The sequence below is a fragment of the Tachypleus tridentatus genome, chromosome 4 (assembly GCF_004210375.1).
Source record: "Tachypleus tridentatus isolate NWPU-2018 chromosome 4, ASM421037v1, whole genome shotgun sequence".
In the NCBI taxonomy this organism is placed as follows: Eukaryota; Metazoa; Arthropoda; class Merostomata; order Xiphosura; family Limulidae; genus Tachypleus; species Tachypleus tridentatus.
Window position 1 is genome coordinate 6,255,267 of NC_134828.1, and position 23,459 is coordinate 6,278,725.

The 23,459-nt window shown below is 31.7% G+C and overlaps 1 pseudogene across 1 annotated transcript in view; it reads right to left on the minus strand.

Moving 5' to 3' along the window:
* Positions 1-1,813: 1,813 nt before the first annotated feature.
* The window catches only part of LOC143248499 (vacuolar protein sorting-associated protein 26B-like), a 39,099-nt pseudogene continuing 17,453 nt past the window's right edge, over positions 1,814-23,459 (minus strand). Inside the window, exons 3-6 of the transcript XR_013027013.1 lie at positions 22,672-22,747; positions 14,226-14,385; positions 4,247-4,407; positions 1,814-2,024 (exon numbers count right to left, since the gene is read on the minus strand). The product of XR_013027013.1 is annotated as a vacuolar protein sorting-associated protein 26B-like (transcript). The remainder of the gene's footprint in view (positions 2,025-4,246; positions 4,408-14,225; positions 14,386-22,671; positions 22,748-23,459) is intronic.

Consider the following 23,459-nt stretch of genomic DNA (forward strand, 5'->3'; position numbering starts at 1 on the left):
ACATAGTCCAAATGGCTACTTGCGATAATCATGTTTGTGATTGAAATAATAAAAAATATTTGTATTTCCAAAGCTACCAATAGTTTGAGTGCAGTGCTTCTCCATACTGGGTATGTGGGGAATACATAGTTCGTCATCAGTGCTTGTCAGCCAATCAGTGCTCACATAGATGGGTATTTCTCATTTTCTAAGCAGCATAGAAACACCAATGCAATTGTCCACAAGATGGAAAAAAGAGGCCTCATTCACCAGATTGTCTTGTTTCTGGCAAAACTAAAAGGACTAAAACTGTGAATCAAAATTTATGAAAGAGTATAGTGCAAAATATCCGGTCATATGCATCAAAAGTCAAAAGTGACAGTCATGCATTTTGTACAGTTTGTCACATCAATTTTCTGTGGTACATGGCGGGATAAGCGATTGTTCCAGACATATAAAATCGGCATCTCACCAATAAAAGGCTGAGGCGAAGACAAAAAAATGATGCAAATAATGACATTTATGAGTAAGAATTCAGAATATGAAAAAGAATTTTTTTAAATTTATTTATTAAATACACAAAACACTGTCATAAATGAGCAATCTATAGCAGTAATAAATAATAATAGTTATAATAATAAACAACTTGGAGACATTGGTCAGACCTAGTAGCCGCAAATGATAAAGGACTCTGTCTACAATCATTATGCTCAATCATTTGAAATAGTTGGAATCTCTGCACATATGTTTCAAATCACCTTGCAGGTCATGTATCATTTTGATAGGATTAATGTGAAAACCCCTTATACTTAAAGCAGTCAACATCCTGACTCCATGTATTCATGGATAAATGTTTAACAAATATACTTAATTAAAATTCTGAATTTTTAGCTATAAATGTCTTGTAACATTCACTAAAGTTTGAAACATTTCACAAAGATACACAAAAACATGTTAAAGTTGCAAATAGGTAAGGAAACTGGTGGTCACATCTTCGGAGTAATACATCGAGTCAGTACCAAGAGAGATAATAAATATGATCTATACAATATGAACTACACACAGTGATATTTTCTACTTTTATGTAATATTTCATAAAATTATTTATATAAAAATTCACATTATTTTAAGATTAATTATTTACTGTACTGAATACATCAGGAAAGTGGAAAAAGAAGAGATATTAAACTTTTAAAACAGACAACTGTGTATGTGACATATTTACAACTTAAAATTCCAAAACTCGTATCAATTGACACACTAACAGTTACCCTGTTAGCCAACTTGCATTCACTTTTCAATACATATTTTATTCTTATTGCAAAAGTTGTTTTAATTACTATAACTAAAAAACAAGTACACATTCCTAGGAGCTAATAACCACAAATTAACTTAAAGTCTGTCAGTGTCAGAGAAAATATCCACGACTATATAGACCTAGTAACAAGTATAAAAGGTGTCACAAAACTTTTCTTACAAACTGATTCAGATCTGAAAATATGTACTCACAAAACATTTGAAAAATTAGGTATAATATTTGAGTCCAGCAAACTTGTAAAATAAGGCAAGATTGGCTTGCTGTGTATCTGGCCTTCAGCTGATGTTAAGTTATGACTTATTCCACTCATATGAAATAACACTACTGATGTTATTGAAGTATAAGAACTGAAATGCACCTTTAGTGAGAACATTACAAATCTTTTAAGACACCAATTCAAATTATGATAAATAAACTCTAACATCCTAAGTTCAAAAGCTGCATCATTATTACATTATAGCTATATAAAACAATTTCTGTCTTTAGGTTTTATTTATATTTCTTTATTACTACCTGATTAAAAAAAATGTATTCTCAAATATCAAACTCACCTCTTACAGGAGCTCCATCCATAATTTCATACTTAGCGATAGTTTCATTTTCATTAAAAGTGTTGGGCCCTGAACCAGTGGTTTCACGTTTGATAATAGCAATCTCCATGTGTTTTATTTTGATACGAACCAGAAGAAAGTATATCTTCCCCACAATAACATCCTTCAGGTGATACCTTATTAAAGAAAATGTGTTATACAAAAACTTCCATATTTCAATGACAGCATTAAATGTCAACACACAGGTTTCTGACAGTACTTTCTGTTTTGGGGTACCTGCTGTAAAATTTATTATATTGTGGACACATCAGTTCATTTAAATTATAACTTTCAGTTTAGCAGTTAGTAACCTTTCTTTTTTTACCAACAAAAAAATATCTCACAATGTCATGTTAATGGTCTGTTTTTGACAACAGTAAATGTCTCAAGGATGTTACATCAATGGTTTGTTTTTTGACAACAGTAAACATCTCAAGGATGTTATGTTTATGAGCTGTTTTTTGACAACAGTAAAAGTCTCAAGGATCTTATGAATATGAATTTGTTTATTGACAAAGGTTAAGGTTTCAAATAAGCCAATCAAATCAAAAGTCAGATTCAATTTGTAAGTGTTAAAGATGAACAATCACAAAAGTAGGAAGACTACCAGTATATAGGGAGTTGGGTATAGGTACCACAAAAAGAAACTGTATGGGCAATATAACAACAAAGAACCTTGGTGGACACAGAAGCTTATTCATAACCAGTCATGGGTAAAGATGAAAAATGGAAGAAGAAGAGAAACGAGGTGCCAAGGTATTTGGAAGGAATGAGGAATCCAGATAAAGAAGAATACAACAAGGGTGATAAAGTGGTAAACAACTCTAACTGTCAAAATCCACAGGATAAGAGGAGAAAGTTATGTCTGAAAGGAAAGGTGAAACATGGAACATGAGGAAAGTGATTCAAATAGGGAAAAATTGAGGGAATGGAGTACCACATTAACATCCCAATCTGGTCTGGAAGGGCGAGGCACCTGGAAGTCAAGCATGAACATATAAAGGAGAGGTGAAGTAAATACTCTACAGTATTGGGAAAAATGAAAGGTATGGGATAAAGCCACCCAATAACTCATGACTGATGAGCCTAGGGACCCACACAGTCAGAGAGCCAAGTGAGAAATTCCACCACCCAAGCCACCAAGTTGTACACCAACTGCAGAACACCTTCCATTTGCATTGATACACCTCATGGAAGAAGGATGTATGGAACCAGCTTAAAGGAAAGCAATTCAATGAGAGAAACTGGATCTCCTAGCTAAGCATCAGGTAAAAGCCTGGTGCAAAGATGCACAATGCAAAGCATAGGACACAGAAACGATGACTGAGGTTGACCAAGAAGGGAGGTAAACAACAGAAGAAGTATATAAAAGTGCAAACTGATTTGAGGAATGCTAATCGTAATTACCAAATTGTGAAGTAAATCAATATACATGAACCCGAATATCAGAAGGTTTATCATTGAGTAAGAAAGAATGTGGCTCAGAGGAATCAATACTGTCTTTTGGATTTTATTTCTCAGGTATGTGGCATATTATCCCTTTCTCAGGAAGCAGAAAGAAATAGTTAATCAGCCCAAAAAGGGTCAGCCTGTTTAAGGTAAACCGGAACGAAAGATAGACCATCTAAAGTTTGATCTAGCAGAGAGATGCAAATAAATTCACCAATTAGCTGCCTACATCTGAGACCTGAGAAAAAAAACTAGTCTCTGGTGTGATTCCTGAAGTGGTAATATACACTTTGAATTCATAGAAAATGATTCCACCAAATTCAGGCAGTGAAAATGAAAAATGCAATTGGAACCAAGTGATAAATTTTTAAAGTGAAGAAACTGTTGGAAAGAAAACTAAAAGAAAACCACTTTATAAAAAAACTTAGGCAAGTGTGAATCATTAAATAAACAAGAAGCAAGTCCAGATACAAGCACTGCCAAATGGGAAGTGATGACTTGATGGAGGAGAAGAGAGTGAGCCACATGAATATGTCATGCTCTACATGATAACTTGTATAAATAGAATATTTCAATTCCAACAACAGGGAGCAAAAGGCTTATGGCATATATCTAGAAAATGTTTGCATACAGAGGGCAGCACTGAACAATAGTAGCTAATTTTGTAAGCAGGAGTAAATGCTGTATTGGAAGACACAAAGATGTTATGTTTGGTGTCTGTTTTTTGACAATGGTAGTGTGTAGAACACCATAAACAGCTATTAAGAAACAATTTAATTTCAGTTTTATAGGGAAGAAGTATGAACAAGTTTAAAAAAAATGAATATTAAATAATGTAAGATATTCAATAATTAATACATATTGAAGAAGTTCATAAACTCTAAAAAATAAACACTTCATACACACTTACTTAGATTTATTGTATTCAAACTCTATGTGAAGACAGTCCTCTATGCCAACCTCCATTTTATTGAAGAGTTCATCTCTGGATAGGAAGCCAAGGTGTGGACTATGATGTCTGATTCTTTCACAATATCAGACAACCTTCTCACTATGGTAACACGCAAAGTACCTGTAAAAATATTAAATGCATGCAAGTGATTTTTTCATAGATACCCACACAAAAACATGTAGCTTGTTACTTCAGATAAAGAAACCCCTTCGTATCCAATACTTTTGCTCATTCTAATTTTACAAAAATACTTACATTGGAGAATCGTACCTGCCTTACAAAAGGTATACAAGAGTAACAACAGTACAATGTGACCACTCTTGGCACTGATTCCAGAAAATGATCACCTTACAAACATGACTGCTGCTGTAACAACAGGACAATGTAACCACCCTTGGGATTGATTCCAGAATATGACCACCTTACAAACATGACTGCTGCTGTAGCAACAGGACAATGTGACCACCCTTGGGATTGATTCCAGAATATGACCACCTTACAAACATGACTGCTGCTGTAACAACAGTACAATGTGACCACTCTTGGCACTGAATCCAGAAAATGATCACCTTACAAACATGACTGCTGCTGTAACAACAGGACAATGTGACCACCCTTGGGATTGATTCCAGAAAATGATCACCTTACAAACATGACTGCTGCTGTAACAACAGGACAATGTGACCACCCTTGAGACTGATTCCAGAAAATGACCACCTAACAAACATGACTGCTGCTGTAACAACAGTACAATGTGACCACCCTTGAGACTTATTCCAGAAAATGACCACCTTACAAACATGACTGCTTTCACAATGACAACACTTACATTCCCCTTTTTACTCTATACATACCTGTATTATAACTAAATACTGAAGTATATCTGTATTATAACTAAATACTGAAGTATACCTGTATTATAACTAAATACTGAAGTATACCTGTGTTATAACTAAATACTGAAGTATATCTGTATTGTAACTAAATACTGAAGTATATCTGTATTGTAACTAAATACTGAAGTATACCTGTATTGTAACTAAATACTGAAGTATACCTGTATTATAACTAAATACTGAAGTATATCTGTATTATAACTAAATACTGAAGTATATCTGTATTGTAACTAAATACTGAAGTATACCTGTATTGTAACTAAATACTGAAGTATACCTGTATTATAACTAAATACTGAAGTATACCTGTATTATAACTAAATACTGAAGTATATCTGTATTATAACTAAATACTGAAGTATACCTGTATTGTAACTAAATACTGAAGTATACCTGTATTGTAACTAAATACTGAAGTATATCTGTATTGTAACTAAATACTGAAGTATATCTGTATTATAACTAAATACTGAAGTATATCTGTATTATAACTAAATACTGAAGTATACCTGTATTATAATTAAATACTGAAGTGTATCTGTATTGTAACTAAATACTGAAGTGTATCTGTATTGTAACTAAATACTGAAGTATATCTGTATTATAACTAAATACTGAAGTATACCTGTATTATAACTAAATACTGAAGTATACCTGTATTATAACTAAATACTGAAGTATATCTGTATTATAACTAAATACTGAAGTATACCTGTATTGTAACTAAATACTGAAGTATACCTGTATTATAACTAAATACTGAAGTATATCTGTATTATAACTAAATACTGAAGTATATCTGTATTATAACTAAATAATGAAGTATACCTGTATTATAACTAAATAATGAAGTATACCTGTATTGTAACTAAATACTGAAGTATACCTGTATTGTAACTAAATACTGAAGTATACCTGTATTATAACTAAATACTGAAGTATATCTGTATTATAACTAAATACTGAAGTATACCTGTATTATAACTAAATACTGAAGTATACCTGTATTGTAACTAAATACTGAAGTATATCTGTATTGTAACTAAATACTGAAGTATATCTGTATTATAACTAAATACTGAAGTATATCTGTATTATAACTAAATACTGAAGTATACCTGTATTATAACTAAATACTGAAGTATACCTGTATTATAACTAAATACTGAAGTATATCTGTATTATAACTAAATACTGAAGTATACCTGTATTGTAACTAAATACTGAAGTATACCTGTATTATAACTAAATACTGAAGTATATCTGTATTATAACTAAATACTGAAGTATATCTGTATTATAACTAAATAATGAAGTATACCTGTATTATAACTAAATAATGAAGTATACCTGTATTGTAACTAAATACTGAAGTATACCTGTATTGTAACTAAATACTGAAGTATACCTGTATTATAACTAAATACTGAAGTATATCTGTATTATAACTAAATACTGAAGTATACCTGTATTATAACTAAATACTGAAGTATACCTGTATTGTAACTAAATACTGAAGTATATCTGTATTGTAACTAAATACTGAAGTATATCTGTATTATAACTAAATACTGAAGTATATCTGTATTATAACTAAATACTGAAGTATATCTGTATTATAACTAAATACTGAAGTATATCTGTATTATAACTAAATACTGAAGTATATCTGTATTATAACTAAATACTGAAGTATATCTGTATTATAACTAAATACTGAAGTATATCTGTATTATAACTAAATACTGAAGTATACCTGTATTATAACTAAATACTCAAGTATATCTGTATTATAATTGAATATTGCTGTGCTTTTATTTTACATGCTTGTGTATATATACATTGTAAATCTTTATCGAAAACTAAAGGAACGAACAACAACATTTAACCCTGCTACTATTTAGGTTTAAGTGTATGTCATCATGTTTGGTACAAGTCATAGAATATAATTCAAATTTTACTATTAAACATTAGTTAGTTTCTTAATTTAAAAGTAAACATAAAATAAATCCTAACTATTGACTTTTAATATGTCATATGGTTTTTATCTATAAGAAATCTTTGATAATTACCTGAATGTTAGAAATATTTTGCATCAAGAATTTAAACATGTTCTAATTTATAACACTATTTTCAATTTTAAACTCAAATAGCCAACAGTTAAAAAGAAAAAAATACAGGAGAAAAACATTAAAAATCTTAAAACTGAATGAAAAACTGGTATTTTGTGTACGATGAAAATATGCATATACTGTATTAAAAGATGTAGTGTGAAAACTATAAAAATATGCATATACTGTATTAAAAGATGTAGTGTGAAAACTATAAAAATATGCATATACTGTATTAAAAGATGTAGTGTGAAAACTATAAAAATATGCATATACTGTATTAAAAGATGTAGCGTGAAAACTAAAAATATGCATATACTGTATTAAAAGATGTAGTGTGAAAACTATAAAAATATGCATATACTGTATCAAAAGATGTAGTGTGAAAACTATAAAAATATGCATATACTGTATTAAAAGATGTAGCGTGAAAACTATAAAAATATGCATATACTGTATTAAAAGATGTAGTGTGAAAACTATAAAAATATGCATATACTGTATTAAAAGATGTAGTGTGAAAACTATAAAAATATGCATATACTGTATTAAAAGATGTAGCGTGAAAATTATAAAAATATGCATATACTGTATTAAAAGATGTAGTGTGAAAACTAAAAATATGCATATACTGTATTAAAAGATGTAGTGTGAAAACTATAAAATATGCATATACTGTATCAAAAGATGTAGTGTGAAAACTATAAAAATATGCATATACTGTATTAAAAGATGTAAGCGTGAAAACTATAAAATATGGATATACTGTATTAAAAGATGTAGTGTGAAAACTATAAAAATATGGATATACTGTATTAAAAGATGTAGTGTGAAAACTATAAAAAGCACACAAATGTTACAAGGTTGGTCCTTTGGACCAAGCATGTAGTGAGTGAGTTAACATGTTGACTGTGAAAGGAAGATGAGAGAGTTAAAGGACCACACTGTTTCTCTAAAATGCCTGTTTCAGTAGAATGTGGTGTGTAAATGAACAGGTCTGTGAAGTTCAGTAATATTTTTGTACTGTTAATCTATCACTACGCTACCATTGTACACACTGGTTTTATTCTCAAACCTTGAAGAAGATCATAGCTTTTGCTAAAGCTGAAACTAAAACTTTCAACTACTTTAAAATAATGCTTTAAACTGAATGGAAATATTGTAGAATTTTTTAACTGAATTTTCATACCATCTCAATTTTATATTATGTGCATTCATATGAACATGTATACTTGTAATGAAATAACAAATGTCTTTAATTAGCTTTAAACCCCTTACGTTATGAAATTGATCAATCAGAATAATGGTTCTCAAGATGTTTGTGTGCAAAAGAAATGAAGGAATGAAAACTAAAGAAGACAAGATGGTCAATCACAGAAGGCAATAACTAGAGCATGAAAGACAACAGAAGTCAGTCAATCATAGAAGGCAAATGATCAGAACAAGAAAGACAAGTGATTCCTCAATAATCTTTTCCTGGAGACTCGTTTCCACCCAAGAGATTGTATTGGTGGTTTTTGTTCCAAATATGGAAGTGGTCAGTCTGAAGAAAAAATGTTATAAAAAAAAGAGATGGTCAGTTTGAAGAACAAGTTATTAAAGAAAGAGACAGTCAGTTTGAAGAACAAACGTTATCAAAGAAAGAGGTGGTCAGTCTGAAGAACAAATGTTATAAAAGAAAGAAGTGGTCAGTTTGAAGAACAAATGTTATAAAAGAGGTGGTCAGTCTGAAGAACAAAAGTTATAAAAGAGGTGGTCAGTCTGAAGAACAAATGTTATAAAAGAAAGAGGTGGTCAGTTTGAAGAACAAGTGTTATAAAAGAGGTGGTCAGTCTGAAGAACAAATGTTATAAAAGAAAGAGGTGGTCAGTCTGAAGAACAAATGTTATAAAAGAAAGAGGTGGTCAGTCTGAAGAACAAGTTATAAAAGAAAAAGGTAGTCAGTTTGAAGAATAAAAGTTATAAAAGAAAAAGGTAGTCAGTTTGAAGAATAAAAGTTATAAAAGAAAGAGGTGGCCAGTTTGAAGGACAAAAGTTATAAAAGAAAAGGTAGACGTTACGAACAAGACCCCAACATACTATCCTTGGGTCAAAGATTATCCAGTTTTTAGAAACACTTGATAGTAGAGGTTCCACTGTATATATAAAGCTGAAATTTCAAGTTGATGTTTAAAGAAATTGTTACCTACATAATCAATATAAGCATTAAGTGTAGATCATTGTAAAGTATTGAATAAATTGATTTTAATGTTAAATTTTGTTTCTTTTATACAAGAACTATGCTTGATAGAACTTGTTTTACCAAGAAACAAATGAATAGCTGAAATAGAGAATGCAACAATAATATATGATAATAAAACATGAAATAGTCCAAACTATAATTAACTTGTGTCATGATACATCTATCTTTCTGGGGAAAACAAAATTTCAGTAATTTTAATAGATAAGTTTCTTATTTACACTGTGACTAATAACTTTATCAACACCTGACAAAAGTCCCATGGCCAGCTAAGGTCACAAATACTTAATCTCTTCAAGAACATTACACCTATCAACTGAACTTCTGAAACAAGTTAGAATTATAATAAATTGAAATATCTGGATGATTATAAAATTCATTAAAAACAACAGGAGTTTTGTTTTAACTTTATGTGAATCCAAGCTGAAGCTTGGAGTCACATGTAATTATGGGTGCTCAGAATGTCCTTGTTCTTCACCCCACAACGTATTTGAATGTTCTCGTTTGTTTATTATGAAATAACATAGGCTGAAAAAAAATTAAATTTTGAGAAAAATAAAATTGACAATGGTAATATTATCTTGAAGCAAGCAGAAAAAACCAACAGCTGATATGGGAAAATGTGAGGACTTTGAGAAAGCCCACTTACACGAAGTAGTGCTAATATTGTAGTGCCCTGTGAGGCATGAAGTGGAGAGAAGGGCTCACTTACACTAACTAGTGCCAATATTGTAGTGCCCTGTGAGGCCTGAAGTGGAGAAAAGAGAAGGACTCACTTACACTAACTGGTGCCAATATTGTCAGGTAGTGCCCTGTGAGGCCTGAAGAGAAGGGCTCACTTACACTAACTAGTGCCAATATTGTCAGGTAGTGCTTTGTGAGGCCTGAAGAGAAGGGCTCACTTACACTAACTAGTGCCAATATTGTCAGGTAGTGCCCTGTGAGGCCTGAAGAGAAGGGCTCACTTACACTAACTGGTGCCAATATTGTCAGGTAGTGCCCTGTGAGGCCCTGAAGAGAAGGGCTCACTTACACTAACTAGTGCCAATATTGTCACGTAGTGCTTTGTGAGGCCTGAAGAGAAGGGCTCACTTACACTAACTAGTACCAATACTGTAAAACTGGTGAATTAATGCATTTATTCACTATATGTTTATACTTGTTAGGAAATTACTAAGGTACAAAAATTATTTACAAATTAGCATATTTGAATGGTAGACCTTTCTTCATTAAGGATGATTAAACTGGGATTCTTACTTTTGTCTATATGTTCATACTGATCACCATAGTTTATGTTATTATTCATATCTTAATAATAATTTACACTAATCATCATTTTTAACAGTTTGTCTTTGACATTCAATTTTACATATTTTATTACAGTTTTCATCATTATATTTGGTTTGCTTATTTTTACAGGTTATATAATAAAACTGCAAATATGGTTTATTAACTTTCTAAACACTGGTTCAGTCAATCTGACCGATTGTGTAACCTCTGATTTTTTAATTCAATAGAGCTCTGTAACTAAACAAAATCAAATACTATAAAAATTACGTTTTTGTCAAATAATGACAATTTTACAGTGAGTAATTTACATTTAATTTGTTACTCTTTCAAGGGTTGTCACAAAAAAAGAGAAAATGTCTTGAGAAAAAATGTTGTGTGTCCTACTAGAGGAAATTCAGAATTTTAATGTTGCTCTGTTGAAGTAGGAACTTTAAGAGGTTATATACTATTCAAATATGAATTATCAGCCAAGATATTGTGCTATACTAATTAGTATAACAAACAAAAATTAACTTAATATTGTGAACTTAAGACACTAAAACTTTATGTTGTGAAGCAGAGGATACCCAGGTTGAGAAGTTTAATGAGCATTTTTCATGGATAATTTGTTATATTCTAACTTTAAAACCCCTAGTGCATTACTTTAACGCATGTTAAAGACACTAAAACTTTATGTTGTGAAGCAGAGGATACCCAGGTTGAGAAGTTTAATGAGCATTTTCATGGATAATTTGTTATATTCTAACTTTAAAACCCCTAGTGCATTACTTTAACGCATGTTAAAGACACTAAAACTTTATGTTGTGAAGCAGAGGATACCCAGGTTGAGAAGTTTAATGAGCATTTTTCATGGATAATTTGTTATATTCTAACTTTAAAACCCCTAGTGCATTACTTTAACGCATGTTAAAGACACTAAAACTTTATGTTGTGAAGCAGAGGATACCCAGGTTGAGAAGTTTAATGAGCATTTTTCATAGATAATTTGTTATATTCTAACTTTAAAATCCCTAGTGCGTTACTTTAACGCACTGAAAGAAAATTTCTGGATGAAATATTCTGAAACTTCAGATGAACATGCTATAGACAATGTAGTTTTTGCAAATGAAACATTTTATAAGTGATATTTGTAAGAATTTATAGCTTTCAAAACATGCAAAGATTTCATTATCACAGATCTTTAAAGTAACTAATATTGCTTACCTTTCATACATTTCAATTACTTACTTTTACATCTACTTACATTTTTGTAAGTTTTTCCCATTGTTTTTATTTTATAAAACTATAAGTGTTATATTTATTTTGATTTTGCATTTTCATTGTGTTTACACAATCATTGGCATACAATGAATATTTTTTTAACTATACCAAAATCATATGCAGATTGATTTACGTATTATTAATCAGAAAATTTCATTTAATTGGAAGTGCCCAAATGAAGCCCATGGGATGTGTGAGTATAGAGTATTTTAAACATACATAGCCATAAACACAGCACCACTTCTGAGCCAGGTATACTCTCTGTCCATGAAACAAGCAGTAAGGATAGAATCACAGGAAGAACCCTATAAATCAAATGAACGCAAAGTGTGGCTATGGCATGGCACACAAAGAATTCAACCACAACCAATCATGATAACAATACTCAACCCATAGAGGGTCTTCTATTACTTACTATGGACATGAGAACTGGAAGAGAAAATTTTCTGTTCCAAGGGCTTGCATAATCATGTGCATGTTCAACACCACCAACAACAGTACCCAAATGGAACTGACATCTAGACAATGGTATGAAAGAAAAGAGCAATGTGGGGTTCAGTTTCAGTTCAAAACTAGGTGTCATTGGGAATGAATCATCCAGTTAATGGTAGAAGGGTACCTAGACCACTTACATGTGAGGAGATGTATGGCTGGTCCAGTAACAACCAACAATATCCCTGGGAACTGAAATCCACATAACAGTAGAAAGGAGTGTCTATACACCATCTACACCCACAAAACACTACTGCCTTGCTAAGGAAGAAGCCTCAAATGGAGACAGTAAGTGGTAGAATGTGCGGGATGAGGTGGGGTGCACTAGAGAGTTAAGAGAAACACTTCATCTCAACGGCAAGCATTAATGTGAGAAAAGTAAAGAAGTCCAGGTTTAATAATAAACATGGTCAAGCAACATTTGTCCCTGAGTTGAATACATCTGTGTGAGTAAGATTCCTGTAAAAAAAAAACAGTATTAAAGGAGCATTTACCCAATCACAGAGAAACTGTGGAGCCCAAGAAGATGGGGAGTAGATGGTAACCTGTAGAGCATGAAGCTGCTAGACAAAAGTAATGTAAGGAGAGTACTTCACATACTGACAAGAACTGTAACCTATACAGGAAAATGGAATCGGGTAGCAAGGAACATAGGAACGAAATAGATAAGATGGAAGGAGACTTGTAAAGACAAAATTAATCAGAAGAGATGGAGGAATAAGTCAGGAAAATGCAAAAAATAAGTATAACAGAAGAAATTTAACAAGGGATGTTTCTAATAGGAATTGAGACCACAGTATGAGCTATTAACAGTAGAGAGCCTCAACAGGAAATCAGTGATGGTAAAGATGAGATTTTCCATCAAATAAAACACCTTAATACCACAAATGCCAATCAAGGAACAAAGCTAAGCTGCAAAGACGAGTCAGCCATGCTTGAGTTGTGCTGCTCTTCAGCCAGTGGAATGTTGTTGCATGCTATCACACAGTTGTCTCCCATTAAAACATGTAAAATTAGGTGTATAAAAGATAGTGGCAAGTGCATATACAGAAGACAAGAAAAGTTATTGTGAAAGGAGGTAAGATACTTTATTGAAAGCAGTGATTGTCTAAAAGCAATAAAACATATATTTGTATCGAAGTTATAAGGTTCAAATAAGAGCTATTTTGTTAAAAACTTTATTGACTTTCCTCTAGAGGTTATGGGTATCATATGTTCCAAAAAAATTCAGTTAATTCTGAACAGTTTGAATTCAGCTGAAATATCTATACATACATGTAAAACTATTTCAATTCTCCGAGTCTGAAGATTTTTTTAACATGTGGAAAAGAACTAAATGTTTGATTTCTATATTTTAAAAAAAAAACAATGGTACAACTGTATCCTCAGGGCAAGATGCTCCCATCAAAGCACAACAGAACATAACTACATATACATAAAGAAATCATTAACACATAAATGGAACTTCCCTCAGGTTGAATTGAAATACAAAAATAAACTAATAAAACACAAACACTTTCAATTTTTATCCAATAGTACATTTTGTAAAATTCTGAGAAATTGTTCTCTATAAACAAGTGCAATATTTTGTGGTTTTAAAAATTAAACCAAATACAAAAGGTTTCTTAAAACTAGAATTACAAACACCTTACCGGAGTCTAACATTAGATCCTGTGTAAGATTCATAAGGTTTTTCCACATTGACAAAATCAAAGTTGTAACTTGTATTCTGTGCTAGCTCTCCTGGTCTCACTAGCTCCTTGACCAATGATGTGAACTCATGGTGATTTCCTCTATCATAATACAGCTCTAAAAGGATGGTGAAATATTAACTGTATGTTCTTTTAGAACAATAAAACTGAGTGACAGTAATAATTATACAGTTATAACAGTAAATTTCAACTACAATCTATCAAGAGTAATATGAAGCATTATATGGTGGTTGTTTTTAATCACAGAACTTTACTTGCATAATCATTGTTTAATTCACATACTATAAATACAATGATAATTCCAAAGAACTTTAGATTGTCTTGAATACTTTTTACTGCCATTATCTTTCTAGATATATCTGTTTTTAACATCAATTTAATTTCCATCAGGTGGACTGCAAGATGTTGAAAAACTGGTGGTATTTCCTTAGTTATTTAATTATTACATTTTAAAATACGAAAGACAATTTTAAATTATTATTGTGTAAAGTATTACTGAAGTATTTTTATGAATACCAAATTATTTATCAACCAATGGCATAATTACAAAATATGGCATCTAGCATAAAAAGAAATTTCACCCCTACATGTACTTTCTTAAGTGTTGTTAATAGGTGCAACCCACTAAAAAGTATTCAACTAAAAGAACAAAGTTTAACTCAACAATTCTTAAATTTTCAAACCCATCATTACCATGACTACATGTTAACGTTCAAGTGCAGTCAGAACCCACATAAAACAACCTACACATAAACAATATGAAAGTATATCTGATATATAAGCTGACTATTTTCACCAATATTTCACTGAAGAACAAATTACTTGATGTATCTTATATGTCTTGTTAAAATTCAGTAAACTAGTTTCGCTAGTGTGAAAGCAGAAAGCAGTCCTTCATGAAAAGATTTTGTTTTTTATTTGCTAGGTTGTCAACTTTGTCTAAAAAAATTCATGTTCTAAATAATACAAAACATAACATGAAACAAAACTGAAGGGAGATAGATGTACGACACTCTCATCCACTTGGAACAATCACAAGTATCTGTTTAAATTATCCCTTACCTCATCCATTTCATATAACAATTTGTTCCCTTCTTTTTAACAAAACAATTATTTTACAAAGGTCTTTGTGCCCATTTACAACTGGTGAGTCACTGGACTGATTGTGACCATTAAGGTCTACCTGGAAGTGACACAGAGGGTCAACAATCAGATCTGACCCCTTACATCACCCAATGTATCTATGTGTTAAAGTAGTACATCACCTAGTTATTGTTAGTTAAGATATTCATCAACACTATCTCCATAAAACAGTATGGCACTAACTTGATTACTTAGAAAAGTATCAACTTACATCTTTAATAAGTATCTGACCCCTTACATCACCCAATGTATCTATGTGTTGAAGTAGTACATCACCTAGTTATTGTTAGTTAAGATATTCATCAACACTATCTCCATAAAACAGTATGGCACTAACTTGATTACTCAGAAAAGTATCAACTTACATCCTTAATAAGTATCTGACGCCTTACATCACCCAATGTATCTATGTGTTGAAGTAGTACATCACTTAGTTATTGTTAGTTAAGATATTCATCAGCACTATCTCCATAAAACAGTATGGCACTAACTTGATTACTCAGAAAAGTATCAACTTACATCTTTAATAAGTATCTGACCCCTTACATCACCCAATGTATCTGTGTGTTGAAGTAGTACACCACTTAGTTATTGTTAGTTAAGATATTCATCAACACTATCTCCATAAAACAGTATGGCACTAACTTGATTACTCAGAAAAGTATCAACTTACATCCTTAATAAGTATCTGACCCCTTACATCACCCAATGTATCTATGTGTTGAAGTAGTACATCACCTAGTTATTGTTAGTTAAGATATTCATCAACACTATCTCCATAAAACAGTATGGCACTAACTTGATTACTCAGAAAAGTATCAACTTACATCCTTAATAAGTATCTGACCCCTTACATCACCCAATGTATCTATGTGTTGAAGTACTACATCACCTAGTTATTGTTAGTTACGATATTCATCAACACTATCTCCATAAAACAGTATGGCACTAACTTGATTACTTAGAAAAGTATCAACTTACATCCTTAATAAGTATCTGACCCCTTACATCACCCAATGTATCTATGTGTTGAAGTACTACATCACCTAGTTATTGTTAGTTAAGATATTCATCAACGCTATCTCCATAAAACAGTATGGCACTAACTTGATTACTCAGAAAAGTATCAGCTATGCCAAAGAAATTTGAGTTGCACATCCTTAGTAAGTGTAGCTGAATGAATTTTTAAGAATTGTTGCATTTTTGATTTTGTGTTTTATAATATATGGAAAAAAAAGGTATATATGTTTTTAATAATAATTACATTTTGTAACATGAAATGACAAATAAATGAAATATCACTTAAATATATTGTTATTTTAAACCAAGAGAATCCCACTAAAGATGCAGAAGTTACCAGAAGAGGTTTACCAATAAATTACACCAGACAACAAAACAGTTACTTCTGAAAAAAAAACAACAAGTGAATCGTGGTAACATGATGGTGCTGATTTAAACAATGTAGTCAGAATTTGTCTCATCATATCTGCATTCTGAGTTATTGTAATATCTCAATACCAGCACTATATGAAATATAATATAGTCAACTCAGTACAACACATTTATGCTATGAAAACAAGTTTACTTAGACAGTTTAAAGCATATCTTTTGGATAACTTCAAAAACTGACAGTGTTGTATTCGTGAAAATTTTCAAATATGTTTGTCATTTGTTTTTGTTATAGCTGTAGGGAATTGCACTACTTTTCATTCATTCACATACTCATCTGCTCCACCTTGGAATCACAAAACCCTTATGTGCTCAGTTTGACAGAATATTCGAGAAGCCTGTCAACTGAACATAAGACGGACGGTTAGACAGCTCTCTCTTAGTTGCCTCTTACTCAGTTGGTCACTTTGCATCTCTCTTCACAGTCAAAACAAAGCCTGACCTCTTTTCTTGCATCATACCCACATTATAATAAAATTCTCCAAAATTTTTAATAAATTCTTTAAACTCTATGTTGGCCAGAAAATCATTTGAACTGCTGGTACCTCCAGTTTAAATGAAGTCTGAAAGTACAAAAATAAACCAAAGTTTGTGCTACATTTGTGGAAAATACATTAGAGTTTCACAAAGGGAGAGGGGAACACACACACAAAAGATAAATACAGCTTGGTGACCAATAAAAACACTTGGCTCTACATGTGTGTTGTACAGTTTCTACATCTGGCTTGACACAGTGAATAAATAAAAAGAGACCAAGTATGTCATTTGCAGTTCCCATAATATGGCATAAACCCAAAAAATATTCTTGCTAACTGCTATTTTTGCATAACTAATATTTCTGGAAATTCAGACACAACTAAAGAATACATTAACAACCCAGATGTTCACCCCTCCCTGTATTGAAACCAGTACCCCATAGGTATGTTCTTCCAACACAACATCCACTAGCAAATTGGGAATCAGAAGAATTATTCGACAAAGAAGACAATGAGCCATTTTCATCTAGTAATTCTGTAACATCTCAACATAAACTACCTCATCTGATCACACCAGAACAGATAAATGATCTGATTTGTGGCTTGTCTCTACCAAAGCAGCATGAGGAACTTCTTGGCTCTTGTGTACAGGAACGTATTAGCTACAGTAATGAGAATTTTAGTTTATCAAAATTGCCATCAAAATCTTGCATTTCACTACAGTGTGCAAGATACTTTATGTTTCTGTACAAATCTTCAAGAATTACATGCTGAATATCTTCCTCAAGAATAAAGAATTTTATTGATCCATCTAAAATTAATATGAAAAATGTATTTTTGCACAATGGGAACAACAGTCATCAATTTCTGTTGATTATGCTGTGAACAGGAAAGAAACGTATCAAAAGGATGCAGATCATACCTTCTTAAATATAATTTTCAATGAACTCTTATAAAAGAAAAGATTATTCTCCTGATTTTGAATAAATAGAAAAGAAAAGCTAGAGGTGACCAATAACACTGGTTTAAAAAAATATATTTTTTGTCTGAGGCAAGAATGTGAAGAGGTGTTTTTTTACTAATTTGGGTGTGTTGAATTCAAATTTATAAACAGTTTTGCTCTATCACCTCTAGTTTTCTGGCTTTTAAATAGTCTCATTTTAGTATATACAGAGTATATACATGCTTATTTCAACAGTTGCAGCAGCTTATTACAGATAAAACAGGATAGATAAAGAACATTGTCGGAATAAATATACTTGGATGACACAATGTACACAATTCATAGTACCGCAGACAGTTAGAAGTGTGTTTTCTTAGATGATCTGGTGTATTTTGCCTCGGGATGTCACATGAAGAGCATCCAGCAGAAGTCTCCCATCATGCTGGGGTTCCACTTGCCTTGGTAGTTGCTCTCCATCTTAAGTAATGTCTTGGTGGAATCTTTCTCCGTGCTCATCACTCACTGCTCCAAGGTTTGGAGGGAAAAAGTTGAGGTGGGAATGGAGAAAATGAATTTTGAGTGACATTCGGCATCCCATATCCTCATAAGTCTTTAGCAACTTCTCAATACAGGCTTGGTAATTTGGTACAGCGTGTGTTACCAAGGAAGCCACTACAGACTGACTTAAATGCTTCCATGCTCTCAGTTCCTTTAAGGTAAGAAGCTCCTCATAATCAGTATCCTTCAGCACTTCTCGGATTTGAGGTCCGACAAAGATGCGCTCTTTGAGCTTAGCAGCACTGAGACCTGGGAACACAGTAGACAAGTGTTGGAAGGCAGCACCATTTTTGTCCATGGCCTTCACAAAATTCTTCATCAAACCAAGCTTGATGTGAAGAGGAGGAAAAAGCACCTTCTTCATGTCAACCAGAGGATTCTCCTTGGCGCCTGTGTTAAGCCAGGAACGAAAGTGCTTCTAGACCCCCAGTCTTTCTGCTTGTAATGCTGGGATACAGCTCACTATCCCAGAGACAGAGAAAGCAACAGTACTTTGTAAAATTAAATCATATGTAAGGCAATAATAATTATAAAAGGCCATTGGAAATTGTAATACAAATATATACCCAAATTGTGTAACACAATTGTCAGAGGACACCAACCTCCTGGCGCTGACTGCCAGTGCACTACTGGCTGTTGATTGAGACGTGTTGCCTACACTTAACTGCCAAAATCCATCTTGATATATAGCTATATATATATATATAATGTAATGCTATCACTTACATTTATTGCATAATAACTAAAAAAGAAGACATAAGTCACACAATATTAGAAATTAACCCTGAATGCGTATATGCCTTTATGTACAGTATGTGTACAAAATGTACAGTATGCATATCTAAAAAACTAGAGGTGATGAGTAAAAACGGATTTCAAATCTGAATTCAGCACCCCCAAATTTGGTTAAAACAGCTATTTTTGTGCTTGCCACAATTTCTTTGTAAACCAGTGTAATTGTACAATAAACATCACCAAATTACATAGAAACAGTTGCAGACTTCCTGTTACCAAAGAAAAAATGTTTGCCCAGTGTTATAACAATGTAGGTTTTCCACAAATTGCATAACTCTAGTCAATTTTAACAGATGATAGCAAATGGTCCAATCATTCATAATCAGGTCTGGATTATCAATTGGTAAAAAAATTAAAATGCCATTTAATGGTCTTGTCTTCATTTCTACAATATTCTGCAGTTGAGCCTTTTGACAATCCAAAATACAACTCATGTTAAAATAACAAGTTAGGGGTCAAATACTCTTGAACAACTTAAATCATTATATTCCTATCAATACAAGAGACAAGGCCTAAAATGGCATCTTTTGCAGAAAAAAATCTTTAATATGCTAAGTGAAAACATTACCTCAAGAAATTCTTTGGCCATATGTAATGAAGACGGACTAACCCAGCAAATTTATTTAAAAATTAAAATATTTTACAAAAATTAATCTGTTTCTGTTATTGTTTGTTATTAAGCCCAAATATCTACATAATAATAAACATTTAAAATAATAGTTTTGAGCAGTACAAGTCCATAGGTATGCCACTGGGGGCTACATCTGTTTCTATTGACATCACAATAATCTGTTTTCCTAATAGTACCAACAACCTACATCCTATTAAGAAGTTTCTTGTCTCTTTCTTTCAGAATCCCATCTTAAACATCCTTTTTTTTTTTGTTTTTACAATCTTAGTGATGTCAGTTCTCTTAAAAACTTTTAACTCACATCTTTCTAACAAAACTATTCCTTCTGAATATTTCAAACAAGACTTACAGACTTTACATTTTAGGTTCTCCACAGACAGATCTCTACCTTCTTTCTCAGAAGTACAGACAGAAAGGTAAAATGAAGATCTAAGCATGAATGTAAATCAAAATTTACCATTTTTTTATCCTACTTGAATTTTAATATCATGAGACTTTGATTTTAATAGGATCATAATGCAGCAAATTCTAAAATAAAATTACATATGATGTCTATCAAGTTTTTACTGACCAAAAATTGTCTAGTTTATCAACCTACACTGGATACTAACAATTAGTAAAGTTCAGAACTAACAAAACTTATCAACCTACACTGGATACTAACAATTAGTAAAGTTCAGAACTAACAAAACTTATCAACTTACACTGGATACTAACAATTAGTAAAGTTCAGAACTAACAAAACTTATCAACCTACACTGGATACTAACAATTAGTAAAGTTCAGAACTAACAAAACTTATCAACCTACACTGGATACTAACAATTAGTAAAGTTCAGAACTAACAAAACTTATCAACCTACACTGGATACTAACAATTAGTAAAGTTCAGAACTAACAAAACTTATCAACCTACACTGGATACTAACAATTAGTAAAGTTCAGAACTAACAAAACTTATCAACCTACACTGAATACTAACAATTAGTAAAGTTCAGAACTAACAAAACTTATCAACCTACACTGAATACTAACAATTAGTAAAGTTCAGAACTAACAAAACTTATCAACCTACACTGGATACTAACAATTAGTAAAGTTCAGAACTAACAAAACTTATCAACCTACACTGGATACTAACAATTAGTAAAGTTCAGAACTAACAAAACTTATCAACCTACACTGAATACTAACAATTAGTAAAGTTCAGAACTAACAAAACTTATCAACCTACACAGGATACTAACAATTAGTAAAGTTCAGAACTAACAAAACTTATCAACCTACACTGGATACTAACAATTAGTAAAGTTCAGAACTAACAAAACTTATCAACCTACACTGGATACTAACAATTAGTAAAGTTCAGAACTAACAAAACTTATCAACCTACACTGGATACTAACAACCAGCTTATTAAAGTTCAGAACTAACAAAACTTATCAACCTACACTGGATACTAACAATTATTAAAGTTCAGAACTAACAAAACTTATCAACCTACACTGGATACTAACAATTAGTAAAGTTCAGAACTAACAAAACTTATCAACCTACACTGGATACTAACAATTAATAAAGTTCAGAACTAACAAAACTTATCAACCTACACTGGATACTAACAATTATTAAAGTTCAGAACTAACAAAACTTATCAACCTACACTGGATACTAACAATTAGTAAAGTTCAGAACTAACAAAACTTATCAACCTACACTGGATACTAACAATTATTAAAGTTCAGAACTAACAAAACTTATCAACCTACACTGGATACTAACAATTAGTAAAGTTCAGAACTAACAAAACTTATCAACCTACACTGGATACTAACAATTAGTAAAGTTCAGAACTAACAAAACTTATCAACCTACACTGGATACTAACAATTATTAAAGTTCAGAACTAACAAAACTTATCAACTTACACTGGATACTAACAATTAGTAAAGTTCAGAACTAACAAAACTTATCAACCTACACTGGATACTAACAATTAGTAAAGTTCAGAACTAACAAAACTTATCAACCTACACTGGATACTAACAACCAGCTTATTAAAGTTCAGAACTAACAAAACTTATCAACCTACACTGGATACTAACAATTAGTAAAGTTCAGAACTAACAAAACTTATCAACCTACACTGGATACTAACAACCAGCTTATTAAAGTTCAGAACTAACAAAACTTATCAACCTACACTGGATACTAACAATCAGCTTATTAAAGTTCAGAACTAACAAAACTTATCAACCTACACTGGATACTAAGAATTGGCTTAGTAAAGTTCAGAACTAACAAAACTTATCAACCTACACTGAATACTAACAATCAGCTTATTAGAGTTCAGAACTAACAAAACCATTATAAATTGTTTTTACTTACCAATTTGTCCAATGAATTCAATTTTAATGCCTTGGTGTTCAAGCTTCATTCCTGGTTTTTTTAAGGTTATATTAACCTGTTATGTCAAAACAAAGAAACTAAATAAAAATTATGAATTGTTTAACATTCTACATGATCAAACCCTATTTTCAACTGATAGCAGACATACTGTTTATTTAAATTATGATTTTCTAATATTCTACATGATCAAACCCTGTTTTCAGCTGATAGTTGACATACTGTTTATTTAAATTATGAATTGTTTAATATTCTATATGATCAAACCCTGTTTTCAGCTGATGTCACGTAAATAAAAATGTATTTGTGACAACTGAAAGAACAGAGCAATCACAACACTAGTTCTCAGTATTGTCTGAATCACTCATGTTAACGAGAAATAAACAGTATGCCAGCTATCAGCTGAAAACAGGGTTTGATCACTGTGTGTGTGTTTGTTTTATCATTTCAGATTATGTGATAACATGAAATAATGTATTTAAGAGCAGAATTACTCTATAATAATAATAATATATACAAAACAGAGGTGCTAGCTGTAACTCACATGAAACTAGAATACCAGCCTAAACACAGAAGAATCTCAGGTTAATACTGTTTCTGAAAATATTTATCCACTATGAGCAATGCTAAACTCTCCAGAATAAAGTTTACAAAAAGCACAATTTTCACTTATTTCAACAATTTAATGAATGGTACATCATCAGTATGTTCAGACTCAGTGCACACACTTGGTAAGATACAGTTGAATATCAAGATGTCATTTGTAACTT